This window comes from Nicotiana tabacum, chromosome 8, assembly GCF_000715075.1.
Source record: "Nicotiana tabacum cultivar K326 chromosome 8, ASM71507v2, whole genome shotgun sequence".
Classification (NCBI taxonomy): domain Eukaryota; kingdom Viridiplantae; phylum Streptophyta; class Magnoliopsida; order Solanales; family Solanaceae; genus Nicotiana; species Nicotiana tabacum.
In genome coordinates, this window is record NC_134087.1 from 5,874,380 (window position 1) to 5,888,619 (window position 14,240).

A 14,240-nucleotide genomic window follows, 5' to 3' on the forward strand; every position below is an offset into this window, starting at 1 on the left:
GATTTGATACGCACGAGTGGAAATATGATGTGAAGCATGATATATGCAGCAATAAATAACATGTAGTCAAGTATTTGCACGTAAGAAAAATAAATACAGTATTTAAATAATTGAAATACAGTTACAGAAAAAGAAAATAAAGAGACAAGTCAGTTTCATGAATAAAAGAAACATAAATGCTTAAAATAGGTAGTTAAATTCTAATAAGGGAAAAGGATACGGGATAAAGCATGCTTGGACTAACTCATAAAAGTAATTTCGTTATGATAAGAGCCTAAAGGTATCCCCAGCAGAGTCACCATGCTATCGCGCCCCACTTTTCCCTCCGCAGAGAGAAGTTCGGGTTTCGACGTTCATGGGGGAAATAACTCGTTTCTTTGGGAATTTGGGTTTTGAAGAGTCGCCACCTAATGAATTATGGTGCGTTGGGGCACCTAGAGCAATTAACTCTTGGATTGGTTTGCATTACCAGAGATTTAGGGTAAGGGCTCGAAATAACCTTGAGGGGAAGGTGTTAGGCACCCCTCTCGGTCCACAACAGTGGGTCCCGACCGAACTTATACTTATGAACTAGTCCACTAACAAATAAATAATTGAAACAAATAATTGCAAAAGTATGTTGGACATTGTATGACTCAAATAATAAGAAAAAGAATTTGAACAAGTTGTGTACATATAAAAAATAAAGTTTTAAGCAAAAGGAATTTGGGAAAGGAGGGGTCCTAGGTTGGTTAGCCTACAGGATCACCCCACACAATGTCTGGTAAACACTTCTCAATGAGGGGCTATACGTGACATTAGCATGTAGTCATCATATCCATATCTACCCTTCCCATCCCTTAGCGGTTATTAAAGTGAGTGTTGGTTAGCGAACTCTATTGCGTGTTGTTACCCGTCCCTTCTTAATGGTCCCGGAAGAGGTTAGGACCTCTACCTACGGGCAGTTCTAGATAGACCCCTAAGGTTTAAAGGAGAAAATACTTAGGCGAAAAGCAAGAACACATAGGACTTCAACAAATAAAAGCATGAAATAGCAGATAAGAGGCTCAAGTTCACCTCCACAAATAATACATGTAAATAGCACGACTCAAATACAAACAAGGGCAGTATTATTAAACAGGATCCTAAGATATGATGTCTAGGTGAGTATCAAAACATAAGATATATGCAGATTGGCTTATAGCTCAGAAGCAAGCACCCCATCAGTTTGCCTACTGATTTTATGTCTGTTAAACATTAAGCAGCAAACACAAAGAGGCAGTTTTTAGACTTATAAGAATTGGTTACCTAAGGCTTGCCTAGGCGTGGGACAGTGCACAGTTGATACCAGAATTATTAAAGAAAAATTGTAATAAATTGTTTTACCTAATCATACTGTTCTAGGTGTCACAAAATACAGGATCATTACCAATTTGTTTAAAAATAGGGTGAGACTGTTTATATCCATTTTCATGCATAAGTAGTTTAACTAGGTGTAGTCTGAGCGGGTGTGAACGATATCCTAAAACAAGGTATCTAATATGCATATTAAGTGATTTATATGCAGGATTCCTAAAGCAGGATTCCTAAATGCATAGCATGATTACAGAGTTTCCTAAAGTAGGATTTCTAAATGCATAGAAGGTTATAGCATCATAGAGCATGATTTCAAGTGTGCAAGAGCAACAGTTTATTTAGTGTCGTTTATCCTAGAAACAGGATTTCTAAGTGATAACAAGAATGTCAAAATGAAATGCCGAAAACAGTATACATAAAACCTAGGGAGCATGGTATCTAATGCATGATATGCTTTGTACATATTAGTCCTAAACAAGAATTCTATTGCGCATATAGGGAATGTAAACCTAAAGCATGGTTTCTACCTTTTGATATCTATAACATGTGTATCTACCCTTCCCTTTTCACTAGCCATTCCCAACATCTGTTTACAACAATTATTACAAACCAGTGTCGAATGAATTACATAAGTAGATAGGAAAAACAATAAATTACACTATATGGAGCCTACAAATAGGCCTAAATTTCCAGAATTTTCAATGCCAAATTGCCTCACAGCCTTTCACATAATCCGGGTGTGTCAGAGTTCCCTAAGGACCTCAAGGGATCCCGGGCAGTGCTCACACCCAGATTTCATAATCATAGTTGAGTAGTGCAGTGTGGAAGGGTCAGCTCTAATGCATTAGAGTTTAGAGGGATCTCATAGGGATCCCTAAGAAATCATGCATTAGAGGGGCAGAACTTAAATGTCTAAGAGTAGAGTGAGAGTGCTTGACATAGTTTTGAAAGAGTTTGAGTAAGAAAATAGTATTATTGTTTGAAATAGTTTCGTGGAGTAAAAGAGGGAGTCATGCAGTAAAGCAACTTTGAAAAGAGAGAGTTACATGATTAGACAACAGCAGATCAAACATGGAGCCAAAACCAACTCAGCAATACTTAAAGAACACAGAACCAAAACAGAAGGAACAAACCTACACACAAGGCTGATAGGGATTAGGGACACATAGAGCACATGATGGTAAACACATAATAGGCAGAGGTCCACATAGATACAACATCAGAAGCTCTTAAGGTGTTCATGGGATTGGGGTGCAGCATGAACTTTAGAATTAACACAGAACCAAACAACTTCAGGGTACAAATTGTTTTGCCAAAGAGAGATTCATACTAAAACCAGTTAGACATAAAAGGGGATCGAGTCACATTGACTATAAAAGATAAACGTGTTAATCCTAAGGGGTAGTATATAACTATCATGAAGAGATTAATTACATGTTAAACAACAAAAACAAAGGTAGAAACAAATCAGGAACATGATGAACTGAAGGAAAAAAAACAGATTGTTTTTGAGACTTAAATTGAAATCAGGACATACCGGTAAAGAAGACACTAAACACAAAAGTGAAGGGGCAGAAGAGCACAATAGTCAGTCTTGGCTTGCAGCCGGCTAACTCAGAATAATAGTAAGTAACACAAAAAGAGAGAGCAGAAAGTTTGAGTGTAAGAGAGAGAGTTTTTTTGAACCAAAGTATTCGTGTGTGTGCTAATGAAAGACCAATGTATTTATAGTTTGAAAGCAAATAAGGTAAAAATCAAAGTTCATCAGTAATTATGGAGACTCAGAATCAATCAGCATAAAATCAAGGTAAGTACTCTCTTCAATTGAAGAGTTAACTTCAAACGGTAATAAACATGTGACAAATAAGGAAGGAAGTCATATAAGGCTGAGCATAACGAATAAGGAAATATTTTCAACATAGTACAAGTACACAACATGTAATAGAGGCTAGGTTCAGCATATTTCAATCAAGGAAATTACTTAAGAAATCAATTAACAATATAATTGACCATAGAATAAGGTCAGAAAATATTTTACAAGGTTAAAAATCAGTAGAGAGTATCGTGCAAAATCAGTGAAGGATCAATCACAAAGACTCAAAGATTCAAAAGTAGAAAATAGCACTGATTTAGCGCAACTTTATGAGAACAAGCACATAGTAAGTAAAATCAGAACTCTAAGAAGCCGAGTAGGGCAAAAATCATATAAAAATTAGGGATTCATGTAGAGCATAGTCTGAATTAATAGAATAAACATGATACATGTAGGAGGAAGAATCAGAAACATTAATGAACAAAATAGAGTAAAATCACATAATAGGCAGGAATAATCATAATCAGAAACCCTAACAAGCAAACATAGGGTAAAAATCACAGAATCATACAAATTAGTTGAACACATTATCAAAACGAACTTAGAATCACAGGACAAACCCAAGAAACTTAGAGCTTTAACATAATAACTCGGATAAAAGGAGAAAACTAAAATAAATGTTTAAACATGGTGAAAATCATAGAAAAATGTTAAAATCAGAAGGAAAAGCCGTTTTTAAGAAGGGGTCAAGAAACCCTAGTTTGAAGACGAAGAGTCATTTTAGAAGAAAAAAATAGTAAAGAGAACTCGAATAGACCCATATCTTGTTACAGATCTTAGAAATCAAGAGTCAAAATCAGAGTTTCCGAGAGAGAACCCAAAGAGAGAGAATCGACTCAAAAATCATAGGTTCTAACCGAAAATGGTAGAATCTTCCTCGGACAGCCATGAACGATAGGAAAATAACATGAAAAACCATGGGAGGTGAGCGAACCACCTTCTGGTTCCTTTGAGGACCTCAAGGCAACAAAACCCGGTGCAGGAGGGAGAGCCATGAGGCTGGGAGGGTGGTGAGACCACCATAATGACCGACAAAGCGACGGCCGGTGAAAGGGGCTAGGTTTAACAGAGAAGATTTTGAGAGAGAGAAGAGAGATGTAACGACGAAGAGAATGAGAGCGAATGAGAGGGGAATGGGGGTAGTCTTTAGGGTTAATTGTGGTAAGGACGAATCTGGTTCGTTGATCAAAATTGATCAACGGTCCAGATCAAATAGGGATTGGGTCGGGTAGGATAGTGGATTGGGTCTTGGGGGTATTGCACTGATTTAATCAGGTTTGTGTCTGGTTTAATTTAGGCTAGAATTGAAATGAAATTAGGCTATTTGTTAAATACCCAATTCAAATTAATTAAAACAATTTACAAAATAGCTAATAATTATAAGAATGAGTTTCATGCATAGAAAATAGTTTAAAATAATTATTTAGTATTTAAAAATACAAATGACTAAGTTTTGGTAAAAATAGTACAAAATTACTTTGCAATTGTAGCCAAACGATGACAATTTGGCTAATTATGAAATATTGGTTTAAATAGGACTAGAAATAATAAATTAAATCAAGAAATGATTTTTGAAATCACTCGTAATGCCATTTTGTAATTATTTATTGAAAATAAAATGCTGGATAAATTAATAAAAATATAGGGAAATTATGGAAAAATACCAATTACTATTAATGCATGCATTTAAAGGTATATATGCAATTTTAAAATATTTTTTGGAAAAAATTGGGTATCAACAGCCCCCTTGTAAAAGCTGGGGACGAACAGATGCATCAGGTGTTGAAGTGTGATCTCGGCCCAAGCTAACTCCGCGAACTTGGTAGCGTCCTTATGAGCTTGTAAACATACGGCACAAGCTGAGCCAAACAAACACCATAGAATCGATAGAATTCCTCCGCCAGTGGGAGGTGAGGAAGAGTGTAGCCGACGTGAAAGAGATAGGCATAAAATGCACAATACCCAAGACGATGGTACTACACCGCGTCCCACCCTGCAGGGATCAGCTCGACGTGATGGGGAAGGCCGTATTTTGCCTTAAGCTCTAACAAATACGCCTCCTTCTTCAGCGATTTAAAGGCTTCAGATTCGACCTCAGTCAATTTTGAGAAATCAGACCTGACATCGGGGTTATGCGAAACTATCTCTTCCACAGTCGGGAAGCTTTCGTATTCAATAGCAATGGGAACGTTCTCCGCATAAGGAAGAATAATAATCGCTAGAGGGACCAAGTCGCTTCCCTCGTTGGGCCTACAAGGTATGTTAGACATATTTTCAACAAAAAGGAGGAAGGTATCAAACAACAGGGAATAAAAACGATAAGGATCACTGGAATATAAGGGAAATATGCACAACAATGGAAGATGAAGAGGAAGATACAGGGTTTCGATGCAAGAATTTTTTAAAGTTTGAAATTATATCCTCACCCCCTATTTATAGGAATTCAAGCATCATAACCAAGAAATTGGCTCATCATTACATGGCACCGTAATCGAAGCGGCATATCCAATCAAAATTCACACAAAACGAAGCGACACATAGGGAAAATGCGTCATAATGACGCATGACTTCATGACATCACCTTGATTCATTGACAGCATAATTCCAAAATTTGTGGCTCACAAAGGGCCACGATGCCAGCTCGACCCCGTCATCACGATCCGATCAGCTCGTCCAATCGTTTCGACTGCAATGAACAGAATAATCATCTAGTTCATCCTTTATTAGGTGAATCACTCCTCCTATTTACTTAAATGTCTTCTTTTTTAAAGCAAAAGTCCACCTTTATGGATGGGGTTTAGGCGATGACCCCAACCCGTATATTATCAAAAATAATTAATACACGAAGGAGGGCATAGACCATAGCATCCAAAGCAAGATGAGGACTGATATAAATCAGCTCTAAGAACACTTGGACCCAGACGATCTACCTAATTTGGGAGATGACCTCCATTACAATTTGACTATAATGAACTTCACAAAAGGATGCTATACACAAGGTTAGCAACACTATATAATGTTCAAAATTATCTACTATTGGCATCATTAATAACAAAATGATTCTTCTTAGGCTTAAATCTGAAAGTAGGGATGCCATCTTGGTCGAGTCTCAATAATGACTTCATTATGTTCGGTAAGGAACTAGAATCATCCATTAAAAACCTTACCATTTATTGATTCTCCCATATTTGCCATTTTTTTAGCCACCATATTGCCCTCTCTGTAAGTGTGAACAAAAACAAAAATACCTTTGTTAGAGAGTTGAATACCGATCAATGATATATCAGATATGCCAATGTGTTGTCATTTTGTTGTTAATCATGTCAATTATCAATTGGGAGTCAGATTCCACCATCACACAGAGAAAGTCTCTGTTAATACACAAGATCAATCCTTGTAGCAAAGCTTTGGCCTCAGCCACATTATTGCTATAAATCCCATAATTTTTAGCATAGGCCAAGATAAAGCGACCTAAGTAGTCCCTGACAACACCACCACCACCAGCACCACTACCGGATTTCCCTACAGCCATAAATCTTTAGTTTTAGCCATCCATTGTTAGGATTCCTCCATGTAACCATTTTACTGATGATAACTGGTCTAGCTTTATCAACTGTATAGCACATATCATACCACTATAGAGGCAGATGCACTATAGGAAATAGGGCCTTTAATAGCAAATACATAGATCTACAGACCTGCATAATTATGAATCGAGCAGACACGTACATTTTTAAATCTAGCAGCGCATCAGCTTTTCCATATCTCCCAACATATGACTGATGGAATACATTTGATTAAAGCAACGTGAATCCCATTACTTGGCTTGGTTAACCACCAGGACATAAGAAGTTGCCTAATATCTCATTTTCTGATAGTGATGCCACAACTCTGACTACAGAAAAACCATACTTGATCAGCAATATGGCTCATACAAAGTAGGTGTAGGATAGTCTCTTCTTTATGAGTGGTACATCAAGAGCATTTAGAAGGGAGTGTCATTTTCAACTTCTGAACACATTCATCAATTGGAATTCTTCCCTGTAACATTCTAAGTATAAAAAAAGAAACTTTAGAGGGGAGTTTCTTATGCCAGATCATAGCAACTGTAAAGGAGTTATTCTGGTGCCTCCTTAAGTTTTGCCAAGCAGACTTACAGGTAAAAACTCCATTCGGGTCAACTGTCCATATTAGCCAGTCATCTGTACCTTCATGGATCTCAATCCCTATGATATAGTTGATAAAATTGTTAGAACATCTCTGAGCTTAGAAAGAATCCATCCTCTATCGTCAAAGAAGCTATTCACAAGAACTTTTCTGGGAGCATTTTGGTAGTGAATCAGCTTTGCCAAGGCTCCTTTACCTGACCAATTATCCCCCCAAAAGGACATACTTCCTTTCCTTATCTTTCACAGGATAAATTTCTCTACATCTTCTTTGATATCCATAAGCCTTTTCCAGTTATGAGATTGGCCATAAGACCATTTTATGAGAATAGAATGTTTCCTTTTGCAGTATTTAGCTTCAAGAAAATCTCTCTGACGACTAGGCTTGGTCCTGAACTTCCACCATGCCTTAGCAGAATTTTTTTTACAAAAATCGTTCAATGATTTAAAACCTACTCCACCTTCTTGAGTAGGAAAACATAGATCAGTCCATGATTTCCAGTGGAACTTGTTTTTGTGCTCTTCTTTACCCCAAAAACATTAGCAATAATCTTCTCAATTTGGGAAAGGATAGTTTTAGGTGGGTATAAAACAGACAACAGATGCAAAGGCAGTGAGTGAAGGACTGAATTTATCAGGACCGCTTTACCACCATAAGATAGAAGTTTCTTTGCCACCCTTGCATTCTGTTAGAAATTTTAGCAACCATGTTGTTGAAAAAACTACTTTCTTCCGACCAACATAAATAGGAAATCCTAAGTATTGCATAGGGAATTGAAGATGGGGAAAACAAGTAATATTCTCAACCTCAGTGATAAAAGGTTCAGGGAAGTTAGAGGAGACATAGAAGCCAGATTTTCTCTTATTGATCATTTGGCATGAGGTTCTTTCATATGTGTCTAGTTTAGACATCATCATCTTCAAGGATAAATGATCACCTGAGGAAAATAAAATGGTATCGTCTGCATAACACAAATGATTAATTAAAGGGCCCTTTCTCTCGGATGAATATGGGATAAATCCCTTTGCAGGTAACTGGTTCATCAATCTAGATAGTAGCTCAGCTCCAAGAACAAATAAAGAAGGGTACAAAGAATCACCCTGCTTGATACCCCCTAGTGGATTTAAAGAACCTATGTCTTGTTCCATTCAGATTGATTGAGTACCAATTACTAGATATAAGCCTCCAGACTCTATCAATCCAAATCTCAGAAAACCCCATATGTTTCAGCACTAGGCATAAATAGTTCCAATCCACCCTGTCATAAGCCTTGGTCATGTCAAGTTTCATGACGACAATACCAATTCGTGGATATTGATTAATGTTGTGCACCATCTCTTGAGTCAACATGATATTCTCAGTTATGGATCTTCCTTGATAAAGCCAGTATGGTATGGAGATATAAGATTCTGGATTAGAGGAGCAAGCCTCTGGTTCATCAATTCTGAAATAATCATGCGTGAGAAATTGCTAAGGTTGATCGGCCTTAACTCCGTGAAATGTTGAGGAGATTCCACTTCAGAAATCAGGATAAGACATGTGTGAGTGAGAGATCTTGGTAATGGGGTACCTGCAAAAAAAATCAAGTATCATTAGTAGTAAATCCTCCTTTATGACCTCCCAACATCTGTGGTAAAATTTTCCAAAGACCTCATCTGGTCCAGGAGCACTGTGAGTGCTCATGGAGTTCTTCCATGGATGGTGGGTCTAATAGTTTGTTGTTATCTTCTTCATTTACAATCATTGGAATACAATTCAGAATAGAAAGATCCTTCCGTGCATCATCCTTAGTGAATTATTTTTCAAAAATTTGACAGCTTCTTGAGCAATATTATCCTCTCCTTCAATCTAGCCTCCAATCTCACTAATCATCTTGGCCAGAGTTAATCTTCTCTTTTTCCTTTGACTATAGAGTGAAAGAACTTGGAGTTCACTTCTCCTTCTACAAATCATTTTATTCCTGATTTCCGCCCCAAAAAGCTTCCTCCTTTTTATGAGCCATAACCAATTCTGCATTAGCCTGATTAAGAAAAACTCTATTAGCCACTGAATTGTCATTAATGGACTTCTCTTCTAGATCAAAAACTTTTTCTTCCAAAACCTTCACAATAGTAAATATGTTACCAACTGTATTTCTAGACCATTCTGAAAGCTTTTTGCAAGTATTTTTTAACTTCAGGTGAAACTTTCAAAGTGGAGAGCCACTAGTTTCAACATTCCAACCTTGTTCCACAACACTCATGAAGCCAGGTTCCTCAGTCCAGAAATCAAGAAACCTAAAGTATTTAACATGGTATCTATTGTTGGACTTAGCTGAGATCAACAATGGAAAGTGATCAGAGCCAGTCTTAATCAAGTGATTAATATTGGTAGAGTCAAAAATATTCAACCAATCATGATAATTAGAACCCTGTCTAGTCTTTGCACCAAGTAATGCTTGAGCCAATGTATCCAGCATCCAATAATTCACAGTCCATGATACACTATATAAATGCAAGACTTTTTGACATTCTATGAGGGGAGCCCCCCTGTTTCTCAGCAGGATCAACAATGCAATTAAAATCCCCGGCAACTAGCCATGGCATATTATAGTTATCACTGATGTTTCTGAGTTTGTCCCATAGGTCCTCTCTCAGAAGTTCCTCACACTTTGCATAGACATAGCATATCAGTACAGAGATTCCATTTATCTTAATTCTACAAGTAACTTGTTGATCATCCTCCTCAATGGTAGCACAACCAATATTAACTTCCCAAAAGATCCAAATCTGACTGTTGCAATTTGATTAAGCATATTGGTAGCCCAAAATTCTTTTGAACTTGTCTAGTTTGTTTGCCTTATGAAAATGTTCACAAAAGTCGATAATTAAAAGTTTCTCAGCAATGATTAGTTGTTTAAGTCTTTCAAGATAATCATTAGACTTAATGCTCCTGATATTCCAATAAAGGGACTTAAACACAATCACTAATATAAGAGTTTTTGTTCTTTGAGACCCTTCTAGGTTTTTGGTTTTGTTGATTGCCACTCCTTCCTCTTGTTGAAGTTCTACCACCTCTGTTGTTGCCTCTTCCCCTTCCTCTGCCCCTAGGGGATAGGTGTCCGGAGTTGATAAGATTGTAAAAGGTTGAAGTCACACTAACATCTACCAATGACTGGGGACAAAAGTTCTCAACCAGAGTATCTGCATGATTATCGTTGTCTGCCTCTTCACTATCAACACTTGCATATTCTCCACTTGCTTCTGAACTTTCTTCATCTCCATTTTAATCCATAACATCTGAGTTATTATCCTCTCCATACACCGAGTCTGATTTTTCTCCAGGTTTTAAATGGTATCCTGTTTCATTCTATTTTTCTTCATCAAGAGTTGTATCACTAATAATTTTCAAGTAATTGTGTTGGACTTCTTCAGGATTGACATTATGGTTTATTGCCTTTTCCTGTGCCTGCGGTTCTATTTGATTGTTCACCTCCACTGGAGTGGTCAATAAGAAAGTTTGAGCCTATGGAGCAATTTGGTCCTGCTACTTTTGGACCAAGGCTTCTGAGTTACCTTGGTTCTCCATATCAGTTTGACATATATTTGTTGGGACATGTTTTATCCATGTCTGGATCTTGCCTCCATCTTCACATTTGCCGCATTCTAGTTTTTCTTTCTGCCTCTTTTTCTCCTTTTGTTACTTGATTCTGGTATGTCAGTAACAATAGCATTCGTGGATACACTCTGAGCAACTTGATTTTTGTTATTAGGTACCATATTTTCTTCAGTTTCAGTGCCTTTCCCTTTTCCAAGTACTTCCTTAACTATAGGGAGTTGGTTAATCTCTGAAGGTTCTCTAATAGAGATGCCCCTATTTTCTCTAGGAATCTGTTTGATTTTTTCAAGTTGTTTGTTCTGATCAGTTTCCCTACTTTGCTGGTGGTTTACTGAAATTTTCTTGTCTTTTGTGCTTCTCCTCCTTGTTACAGTTTGAAAGCCATCTTCACCATTATTTTCCTGTTCTTGTTTGTCCTCCTTCTCTTTTCTGTTTTGTTCTTCTCTTTGAGCTTTAACTTTATCATCCCTGGCCTTATTTCTACACTGGATCTCAAGATTTCCCTGAAGTTTGCAGTATAGAAAATAGCTTGGGACCTTTTCATACTCAATGTCAAGCCATTTACCATCATCAGTTCCATCCAATCTTTAATAGCCCAACCATATTTGATCTAGTCTTGGATTCAAAAGATCAATTTCAGCCTTCTTGATTTAGAGTAAGTGGCTTGATTTGGTGCTACAACTACTCCTACATCACTAACCAACTTAGAGATAACTTTCCATCTGAAAAGGTGACATTGTAGTTGATGAATTAAAATCCACACCGGGACAATAGATGTCTCTTCTTCAGGTTTGAAATCAGTTGTCCATTTTAGGATCTTCATAGGTGATTCTCCAATATCAACATACTCATTGAATAGGATATGATTGTGATCCACCTCATTTGTGAAATCAATGTATATATCTATAAAATCAAAATAAGCTATTTTAACTGAACCTATTAGATGAAATTGGCTTATAAAAACTTCTCTAATCTCCTCCATTGTGGGTTTTCCTCTGTAGAACTTACCTATTAACGTAAGTTTACAATCTTGAGCCAAAGTAATAAAGTAATCTTCTGCTGAAAATAAGACTGTCGATTTACCTAGATGAGTGTCGTATCTGATCTTGATTTGTGCAGTTCCTTCATCAAGGGATGGAAGTTTTGCTTGGACTGCTGCAGCAAATGATGGCTTTGACACATTTTAATCACTACCTCTATTACCAAACAGAGCATTAGCTCTGTTGTTACCAATCGGGGCCTTCACCTGTTGCATGTTGGTTGAACCTGGGTTCTGATCTAGCGGGTTAGATATTGGGTGGGTGATTGTAGCTTGGGTAAGATCATGTTGTTGAGCACCAGAAAAGCCAGTTGTAGGTTCATTGTTTCTAGGTGGTCGATCAAAATTCGAAGATATTCTGGGTTGTGTGGGGATGGTGTTCTTGGTAGAGTTAGTGTTTGGATTAATATTGCTAGTATTATCTTTGGGTGTATCGGCAAGGGTGGTTTGACGGTGGAATCAGATGCTTTCTTATAGTTTTTTGGTTTGGAAGTAGCCGTTGTTGAGGTGATCTTAGATGTTTGGGCGGTGGGATTAGGTTGAGTAGGATTGTTTATCAAAATTTCATTGGTTGAATTAAGTGGGTCAAGGGGAGGTGGAGGGGATATTGGTTGGGGGGGGTCACTTGAATGCATTGGGGATACTATCTGATTTAGAGAAAAGTGAGAGCATTTGTTTTAGCGAGAGAATTAATTACGTTAGTAAGGGGTCACTTGGTTGCTTAACAGCTTACTTAAATGTCATTTATTGTTATTTATTATTATTAAATATTATATTATTGCACATATTTTTTGGTATAGTTTTTGAATTGTTATAATTTTTCTACCAGATCTATTTAACGCTTGTCATACTTTCGAGAGTTACATTTAGAAATATTATTATTTACTAAATTTAATCCATAATCATATAAATTTAATTATTTAAACCAAGAATTATATTTTTTTGGTCAAACACATTATGCTAACATGTAAAAATAAGAATGTTAAAATTCTGATTTTAGTCTTTGTAATATCTTGCTTAGCATGTTTATCCTTCAATTAATTGATATGTGCACCTTTAATCATTTGCTTATAAATGTTCATGGATTTACCTAAATTATTAATATGTCCCACCAGTTAAGAACTAATGTGTTATGTTAAGTTTGTATTGTTACTTCATATTAGATTTAAAATATAGTTTAAAATCGTAAAATATGACACATTTCCTATAAAGGGACCAAAATCATACATTTTAACTAATTGAAAGATTAAATGTGCTCAGTCATATATAAAAAATAAAAAAATAGAAAAGAAAACAAATCAGAATCTGTTATGAATAGATTGTAATTAGAGTGAATGTCTATCTTATAGAGAGTTTTACTTTGTGGCTAAGTCATTTTTCCCCTATAAATTGAGGGGTCTTACCTCATTGTATATCATCCCAAAATTCAATAAGAATTTCGTCTCTCTCTTTCTCTGCAACATTGTTCTTCTTCTTTTATTGTTTTCGTCACACGTTATCAGCACGAGACTCTACTGTCTCAAAAAGCTCTTTGAGAAGATTAAGGTATAACTTTTCTCCTCTTTTTAATTATGACTGACATTATAAAAAGAAAGTTCGTTGCCCTTGAAATTTCGGGCAAGAACTATATGACATGGGTGTTGGATGCTGAAATCCACTTAGATGCAATGGGTTTTAGAGACGCCATTAAAGACAAACTAAAGCATCCAACCAAGACTGTGTTAAGGCCTTGATTTTCTTGCGTCATCACATTGATGAAGGGTTGAAAATAGAATATCTCACAGTCAAAGATCCGCTTGTTTTGTGGAATGGCTTAAAGGAAAGATATGACAACTTAAAGTTGGTCACTCTTCCACAAGCACGATATGATTGGGTTCATCTAAGGCTCCAAGACTTTAAGTCTGTTTCTGAATATAATTCTGCGATGTTCAGAATTACTTCTAAATTGAAACTCTGTGGAGATACTATCACTGACTATGATATGCTTGAAAAAATGTTTACAACGTTTCATGCCTCCAATATAGTCCTGCAACAGCAGTACAGAGAGAAAGGTTTCAAGAAGTACTCTAAGCTGATTTCTCTTCTCCTTGTGGCTAAGCGAAACAATGACTTGCTCATGAGAAATCATGAAAATCGACCCACTGGGTCTACACCATTGCCTGAAGTGAATGAGGTGTATTCCCATTATGCTAAGCGTGGAAAAGGCCGTGGCCATATTCGTGGTCGTGG

General features: G+C 36.7%; 1 long non-coding RNA gene across 1 annotated transcript; it reads right to left on the bottom strand.

The window, feature by feature from the left end:
- Positions 1–6,076: 6,076 nt before the first annotated feature.
- Positions 6,077–12,611, bottom strand: LOC142162632 (uncharacterized). The gene is made up of 2 exons (XR_012693861.1): positions 12,056–12,611; positions 6,077–9,395 (listed from the first exon to the last, which is right to left on the bottom strand). It is a non-coding gene; the product is annotated as an uncharacterized LOC142162632 (long non-coding RNA).
- Between the last annotated feature and the right edge of the window lie 1,629 nt (positions 12,612–14,240).